The sequence below is a fragment of the Helianthus annuus genome, chromosome 10 (genome assembly GCF_002127325.2).
Source record: "Helianthus annuus cultivar XRQ/B chromosome 10, HanXRQr2.0-SUNRISE, whole genome shotgun sequence".
Taxonomy (NCBI): Eukaryota; Viridiplantae; Streptophyta; class Magnoliopsida; order Asterales; family Asteraceae; genus Helianthus; species Helianthus annuus.
Window position 1 is genome coordinate 115,148,812 of NC_035442.2, and position 9,299 is coordinate 115,158,110.

General features: G+C 38.1%; 1 long non-coding RNA gene across 1 annotated transcript; it reads left to right on the forward strand.

Annotated features, from left to right (window-relative positions):
- The first annotated feature begins 5,254 nt into the window (after positions 1-5,254).
- LOC110881468 lies at positions 5,255-8,111 on the forward strand. Its single transcript, XR_002559746.2, has 3 exons — positions 5,255-5,580; positions 6,585-6,683; positions 7,850-8,111. It is a non-coding gene; the product is annotated as an uncharacterized LOC110881468 (long non-coding RNA).
- Positions 8,112-9,299: the final 1,188 nt, after the last annotated feature.

Here is a 9,299-nt window from a genome sequence, read left to right on the forward strand (position 1 = left end):
TTGCCTTTAGATCCTGATACATTTTATCTGCTCCAGGATGGACGGAGTATTTAGAACTATGGGCTTCCTGGAGAATGACATCTCGAAGTCCTCCGTAAATTGGAACCCATATTCGTCCATTTAATCGTAAAATTCCGTCCTTGCTAAGAGTTAACTGCTCCTCAGTTACTCCTAGCTTTTCTTTAGGATAGTTAGCTTCCAACACAGCTTCTCTCTGTGCAGCTAACAACCTTTCAATCAAATTATTCTTTACTTCAATGCTCTTGGCATTGATTCGGATGGGTTTCACCCTTTCCTTTCGACTTAAGGCATCAGCGACTACATTCGCCTTGCCGGGATGATTTCTGATTTCACAATCATAATCATTTAAAGTCTCCATCCAACGGTGCTGCCTCATGTTTAATTCCTTCTGATTAAACAGATGTTGAAGGCTCTTATGATCAGAATAGATCACAAACTTGATACCATACAGATAATGCCTCCACAGTTTTAGTGCGAACACAATGGCACCCAACTCCAAGTCATGGGTGGTGTAATTCTTTTCATGCACCTTTAACTGTCTTGAAGCATAGGCAATAACCTTGCCTTTTTGCATAGGCACACACCCCATGCCAGTATGTGATGCATCGCAGTAAACTACGAACTCTTCGGTACCTTCAGGCAATGTCAGTACAGGAGCGTTGCTCAACTTTTGCTTTAGAATATCAAAGGACTCTTGCTGCTTAGGGCCCCAAACAAACATTACCTTCTTCTTGGTCAGGGAAGTTAAGGGCGCAGCAATCCTTGAAAAATTTTCAATGAAACGCCTGTAATATCCTGCTAACCCCAGGAAACTACGAATCTCTGTAGGCGTCTTTGGCTCTTGCCAATTCATGACAGCTTCTACTTTAGAGGGATCCACTTGGATACCACGCTCACTGACAACATGTCCAAGGAATTGGACTTCTCGAAGCCAGAATTCGCACTTAGAGAATTTGGCATAGAGTTTCTCCTGATGCAGGAGTTTGAGAATACAACGAAGGTGTTTCTCATGGTCAGCTCGGTTCTTCGAGTAGATAAGAATATCGTCGATAAAAAACGATGACGAATTTGTCTAAGTATGGCTTGCAAACGCGATTCATGAGATCCATGAACGCAGTCGGTGCATTAGTGAGCCCAAAAGGCATCACTAGGAACTCATAGTGACCATAACGAGTCCTAAATGCGGTTTTATATACGTCTTCATCTCTGACTTTCAGTTGATGGTAGCCTGGCCTCAAGTCAATCTTCGAGAAATAACTTGCCCCTTGTAACTGATCGAACAAATCGTCGATCCTCGGCAAAGGATATCTATTCTTTATCGTGACTTTATTAAGCTCGCGATAATCGATGCACAGACGCATCGATCCGTCCTTTTTCTTGACAAACAGGACAGGTGCTCCCCAGGGAGACGAACTAGGTTTGATGAAACCTTTAGCTAGCAGTTCATCCAATTGTGTCCTTAATTCCTTCATTTCGGTTGGTGCTAGCCTGTAAGGTGCTCGAGCAACAGGTGCTGCTCCAGGGATGATATCGATCCTGAATTCCACTTGCCTATCTGGTGGCAAACCAGGTAGATCTTCAGGGAAAACTTCTGGATATTCCGAAATGATGGGAATGTCTTCTATCTTCGGTTTTGGCTCTTCAATAATCACTTGTGACATGTAGATGACACAACCCTTCTTTAAACATTTTGAAGCCTTGAGCATAGTCACTTGCTCAGGCAGTCCATATTGGGTATCTCCCCGAATGGTAAGCGATTCACCAGACGGAGTCTTTATCACCACTTGCTTTCTGTTGCAGACGATTTGGGCCTGGTTGTGAGATAACCAGTCCATACCTAATACTATGTCAAAACCGGCCAATTTAAAGGGAAGTGGAGATAGAGGAAAAGAGTGGTTCTTAATGGATATCACACACCCATCTAACACAGTGGAGACGGTTTCTATGGTGCCATCTGCTAACTCTACCTCACAGTTTATACTCAAGGTTTTGACAGGCATATTCAGCAATTTGCAAAATTTATGATCTACGAAAGACTTATCAGCGCCCGAATCAAAAAGTACTCTTGCAAAGACATCATTTACAAGGAAGGTACCTGTGATCACGGTATCGTCTAGAATCGCTTCTTTGGCATCCAATCGTAAGACTCTAGCATTTGTCTTCTTGACCTCTTCAGGTTTCTTGGCATACTTATGGCAATTGGTTTTGATATGCCCTTTCTCATTGCAGTTGTAGCATGTGGCATCTTTTATCTTCTTGCACTCTATCGACTTGTGCTCTTTAGACTTGCATATCCCACACGCAGGTGCACCTGAATTAGAATTGGATTCAAGTCTGCATTTTCCAAAGTAGCGTCTCTGGCAATTCGTGCACTTTGGTTTTTCCTCTGTTTGCTGACTGTTCCTTCCAGACCCAAACTTCTTAGAATCAGTGTTTCCATTGCGCTTCTTTTCTGACCCTCGTGAGTTATCATCCTCACGCTTCCTCTTACTTTCTTCAGATTTCTTTAGCGATCTCAACCTGACCGCATCTAAAGTAAGGGATAAGGAGAGATCAGCTGTTGACCTAAACGTAGCAGGTCTTGAAGCCTTAACACTGGCATTTCTGGGGCTAAACCCCCAATGAAGAGAGCAATTCGCTTGGGCTCTGGTGTTACTAGGTAAGGAACCAGTCTAGACAGGGTATTAAAACTGGTAAGATAGGCTTGACAATCTAAGTTTGTCATCACCAATGACAAGAAGTCGGATTCAATCCTTTCGACCTCATGTTGAGGGCAGTAGTTCTCCATAATGAGAGTAACAAACTGCTCCCATGTCATGTTGTAGAGCGGGATTTTCCCAGAAGCTTGAATGAGAGACCTCCACCATGCCAGTGCCTCTCCTTTGAACGATTGGGATACATACTTTACTACATCCCTTTCAGCACATCCGCTGATGTCCACCACCGTATCCATTTCATCCAACCAGGTCATACAATCTACTGCTCCCTTTTCCCCGGTAAAATCTCGGGGTTTACAGGAAACAAAGTACTTATAGGTACAAGACTTGGTATGCGATTCATTATCGAACACTGGCTTCTTGGATGGGACACTGTGTTCATTTGATGAATGACGATCGTCATCCTTCTTTGGTCCTTCATTTTTAGAGGGCGGCTTGTTATGAGGCTCTGAATGAGTTTTAGGGACCGATTTAGAGCGGGGTACAGATGAGGCTCGACTATGCGTCTCACTATACTCCTTAAATTGTTCTTCCATAACTTTAGATACAGCTGTGTTAATCAGTGAACGAAGCTCTCCTTTGGTTATATTAACCCTATCATTATCATCGTGGTTTTCCAAAGGGTGACTGTTTATCTCGTCAGAGTCAGCCATGTAGTCTTCGCTGCTACAAGAAGAAGATAAGGGCAAAGTTTATTTAGAAGCCCTTTCAGTACTATCGTTCTTAAACGATTTATTAACCATGCTTTTAATACACATTTTAGTTAATTTTGTTAAGGATAAAATTGTTCAGGATCTTTATCATAATCCTAAATTATAAGTTAATACTGGCACAAAAGGCCTAGTCACGTAGACAAGTTTAATTTACAAGCCATGATTTCGGAGAATCGGGGCATTAAGGTTCGAATCAAAGTTCAATACCCTTTTCTTGACAGGGAGTCGTAGACTACAACTGCCTTTTGTCTTATATGACAATAAGTATGGCCCGTAGGCGCTACATCACTAATGGATGTTTAATAAGTTTGGCCCGTAGGCACTACATCACTAATGGATGTTTAATAAGTTTGGCCCGTAGGCACTACATCACTAATGGATGTTTAAAAATTGATCATCTTTATTGACGATTTAACCCATGATTTACAAATCATCAATTTGGGCTTTGGAATCCTTAAAAGGATTCTTATATAAGAATGACGCGTGCGATTTTAACGAATCACATCTGCCAAGACGTTAACATGTTTACAGAGGTTAACTGGGAAATCTGAATCTTTTAATCAGGTCTTACCATCTTGGCCGGGTCTTATAATGACACCTGGCTAGGTTTCACTCTTAAGATTCTTTATTTAATAATTAACGTAGAACAATCCTTAATTGGAATGTTAACGAGGATCTGAATCTAATTATGGAACTACCATCTTGGCCCTGCTTTAAAATGACACATGAGCTAGGTCTTGTCCTTTTTAGATTTTGCCATCTTATTATAATGGTAGATCTTATATAATATAGGAATGATATCTTAACATAATCGTTCCTTTTTAAAAAATTTTAAAACAAGTATATGGTTGCCCTAAACGGGACTTCTTAAGAACATGACTTGCCCATGCAAGGGCTAATCAGAAAAATAACAAAGAAGTAATGAAACGAAATGGAATTCGTCCTATGTTCTTGTCTAGACTCAAAATGTGCAATTGCGTAACTGAGATTAAACACAATGGCTAGTGTTTAATTCACTCAGTGTTGGCTCTGATACCAACCTGTCACACCCCGATTTCCACGTGTCTCACCGATGGGCCCGGTTGGGGATTACCGTGACGTGGTTGGCAACATAATAGTCAAACAACACAATTATATGAATGCACAGCGGAAGCAAAAGGTAAAATATATTACAATCCGAGTATAAGTAATATCCAGTATTACAACGGAGAGTAAAAAGATCCACAGGCGGATCGATAATAAAACAGAAACAATAGTTTAACAGACTTTGACATCTAGAGCTTGCGAGACTTGAGTAATGATGTCTGGAGTAGCCAGCCTATTACGTCTAGCACCTGCACTTAACCTTTTTGGAAAATACGTCAGTTTACACTGGTAAATACAACTCAACTGACTCGTTTTGAAAAGAGTTTGTAAATTGATTTGAATGCACTTCGGCACAAAACATCTTTATAACTTGGGACAATTATTTGTATATAATCTTGTATACAGATTTACTTATTTGCCGTCCATTAGTACCGGTTAGAAGAGCCGGTTTAAGTTATCTGACACGCCACCGGTATAATGCCCACAAGGTAGATTCCTTTAGTGGATTACCAGTTTTTACATAATGCATCTGTCAGGTGTACGCCTACACCCCGTGCTTAGGTCGTGGCCATTTCGTAAAATGATGCCAAGGATATCCGGGACATGGTCATTTAACCCCAAGGGCCATACATCAAATAATACAGAACAAAGCGGGTTATGTAAATACATTAATCACAATCCGATTTAAATGACTACATACTGTAACGCCCCAAAAATGAAAACTCAATAAAACAAGTGAGGATAAATAACAAACTTAACATAATTAAGAATTTATGGCAAGATGGTAGTTAAATGTGGTTTAAAGATTAGATTTGTAATTAGCAACTAAGTGAAGGGGGTAAAGTGCAAAGTGATTAAACTTAAATTAGTAAAAAAAAAAATTAAACCCCAAACACAGTGAGTGTGTCTGGGGGATCGATCGAACAAGGCAGGAGGAGGGGGAAACCCTAAACTCAAGAAATCAAGCAATTGAAGCCTAAAATCATAAGAAAATCCAGTGCATGAGCCCTCTTATCGATCATCTAAGCATACCTAGTGAAGTGGTAAGTCGAATTTCTGGATTTGGTAAATTGTAGAAAAAGGGTTTCAACCCAATCATGAATTCGTGGTATGATTTGTGCTAATTAGATGTTAGGGTTACTCCCTAGAGTGGAAATCATGCTTGATTTTAGTTTAATTGAAAGAAAATTTTATAAACCTACTTGTAGTAATAGAGATGATGATATGGATGATTATACATGTTCAATGCTTGTGTGATGTTACTATTTGATGTTGATTGTAAGAAGTAATTGATAGATAATGGTATAAAAGTTATATAATTCTAGTTGAAATTGATAATCTATGTTATGAACTAGGAAGAGTATGCATAAAATACTTGTACTATATGCTTAAATGATGGCATGCACACCAAGTGTTTGATGAAATGCATAGGTGAGATTATTGGATGAGATTGGATGTAAACAATGAATGAATATGTGTAGGAAGTAATAATGGTGTGTTGAATAGTGAATTAACATAAGAAGTGTGCTTTAGATATGATTCATGTAGAAGATTGGATTTGCTAGTATCATGTGGTAGTAGTATGCTTTAGGAATGGTACCTTATGCTTAAATGATACAATGGACTCCATGGGTTGCCGAACTTTCTAAATATGGTTATGAATTAATTGTAAGAACGTGAATGTACAAGGAAGAAGAAATATTCGAATGATGATTTAGGTTGGCGAATCATGGATTATGATGCTACAAGTAGGATTACATAAATACTAGTATGCATGGAAGTTGTTTATGTACATACGTGGAATCTAGGTGAATGAGGTTGTATGTGTCTTACTACATGAGTGTGAAGCGTATATAGTATAATGGGTATGTTCTAACATGCCATGATTTGATGATATGTTAAATTGTATGGAATTGGAATGAAATAATCGTTAAAATAGGACTTGTGTATGTTATAATGGACTAGTGAAAGTCAATGTAACCCATGTGTTGGAAATGGATGTTATTATGTATAAGCATATATGCTAACAATGTTGTAAACATGATAGCTTTAAAGAATAAGAACCATGTCAAGATGGACCAACTCATGGGAAGCAAACGGGTCAAAGAGGAGGCAAAGAAACTAGCATAAACATGGCGAGCACAAGGTAAGTGATTTCCATAATCACTTCTTAGTTTGTTTAAGTAATATAATGTTTAATTATTAAGTTCATATGAAGTTGAGGTCAAATCAATAGATTATTTCGATAAATGCATGAACGGGTCGAATAATTCGTAGATGAATAATAAGCCGAACACGTATAAGTTAAGAAATTCCTTAACTCGGATGATGGATTTCAAGTTCACATGATAGAACGTTAATTTACGATCATGTAGGAAGAAACGTGACGCAAAATGGATGAAAAATGAGAGAGTTATGTCCGTTTCAGTAAGAATTAATGGCTAGAAAAAAAATGCAGAGCTGACACGGCCGGGTGGTGAACTGACACGGCCGGGTGAAGGTTCTGTGAAAAATATTATTTATGTGATTTATGCATTGTAGGCTTCAGTATATTATCCGTGGACTACGGTGAGCCTCCCAAACATGATTTCGAGTGTTCCCTTGATGATTATAAGTTGTAAACCCAAGTCTAAGCCTCATGTAATTTATATAAGAGTATGATAGATGTATGTAATGATGACTAGGGAGGTGTGTTAATTAAGTTAAGTGAATAGGATGGTATGTAGGTATGAATAATTGGAGTCATGGTGAGTTTAAGTCGTATAAACTAGTATGTGTGATGTGTAAAGAAGATATATATATATATATATATATATATATATGTATATATATATATGTATATATATACGTATGTACATAATTATGCGAAAGGCGTACAATGTGTTGTAGTTAAATAGATGCATATAAATGGTTAGCGACCTTTTTACGAAGATGTAGTACTTGAATATGTTGAGATTACGGGTTTGCTAACCAAGTTATTATTGAGTATGTTTGAAAGTGCAGGTTTATGAATGTTGGACTTTCGAAGTGTTGATATAGTAATGAAATGATTGAATGTTGGAAGGATAATCGGGTTGAAGTAACTTAAGCGGTTAGAATATGCTATGGACGTTTTAGTTATACAATATTTTATGTTGGTCGTCACTACCTACTAACGGGTTAGTTGTATGAGAGTATATGTCATACCCATTTAATTGGGTAATCGAATGCGTAAGAGAAATGAAAGTATATACACGAATGGAACTAAAATGACGGTTTTATAAGCAAACAAGTATATCGACTAACTTTTTAAAGCTTTGTTGTTGAATGTAGGTAAATCCTCAAATTAGGCGACTTGGAGAATCGGAGCGAGCGCGTGTTCATGTAATGTCATACCAAACGCTTCCGCTAGCTTGTTCAAATGTTTTTGGTCCAAAATTTGTTGTATTGGTTTTTAGTAGTATCTTGTTGTACGAATTGTAGAATTGTATCTAGTTTGATTATGATTAAAACAGGGGTATGCTCGTCTTATGGACGGGTCATGCCCAAATTTTGTTAAAATTAATGCATATGTTATTGATATCATCGTTTTAAATTGCGAAAAGTTGGACACTCTTAAGAAATTTTTATATTTCTAGTGTCCCTTAGTCGTCTTTTATTAGACGCAAACTTGGGTCCTAACACACACCCGACCAAGCAGTACTTTTATAGTACCGTATCCCAAGCCCGTATAGGGAAATAAGTTAAGAGTATTTACCTGAGCAAAGTATAATTCCAATACAGTAACTGTAAGTACTTTTACTGGGCTCCTAATCTGGAACGAAGGTTTATAATAACCTATTAGATTTCTAACGGGTCTTTAATTAAGCCTTAGCTTAGACCGGTCAGTTTCAAAGGATAACTATGGTTTAATCGCGTGAAAGCGAAAACCGGGAATGGAATGTGATTTGGACCCAACAAGTTTGAAGACTTGTTTTATGTGGGTAATATAACCACACTCTGGATTTTGGGGTCAAAACAATATGGTTTGACCCGTTTCGGCTAGTTTATGTAAACTAGTTACATAAGCCGAACCGTGCGCGCAAAAGGCGCAACGGGTAACCGTAAGAGTCCTACACTGGTTTCCTAAGTCAATATGCTTTAAAGAGGTTGTGGTATCAGTAGGATACCTTCCATAATGCCCGTAACGAGTTTAAGTTCATATTATGCCCCGTAGGGGTATTTCGGTCTTTTTAAAGATTATAAAAGAGGTTTCTGAGTTCTACAGGAAATCTGAGTTTTCCGAACAGTTTATAAAGTTCAAAATACTTTATTTATTATTTAAATTCAGTAGCAACTGGAATCGGGTCAAAAGACCTTGTAGAACTCAAGTTATGGCCGAAAAGGGTATATTCGGTATTTACCGAACCGTTGCCATAACGCAGGTTATGTGCAGGTTAAAAATAATTAAAAATCTTTAAAAATCCCAAAATATTATTTTACATCAGTGTGTAAAAGGTTTGGTGTCGAATTCTGGGTTTAGACAGGCGTTATGCTAATTGCGCTATTTAATTACAAAGTTTCCGTAATTTACGCTATTTAGCATAACTCCTATTCTGGACCTCGGATTGACGTGAAATTTTAGGGACATGCTTAGAAATCAGTAAATAAGGTTATGGTTCTTTCATATGTCAGAAATTCTCGTTTTAAATTAAAAAGGGCGTTACGGTCAACTTTTAAGCATTTAACGGAAATGTGTAAAAGACTCGGACAAACAACGAACCGGTCACAGAGGGTTATACCA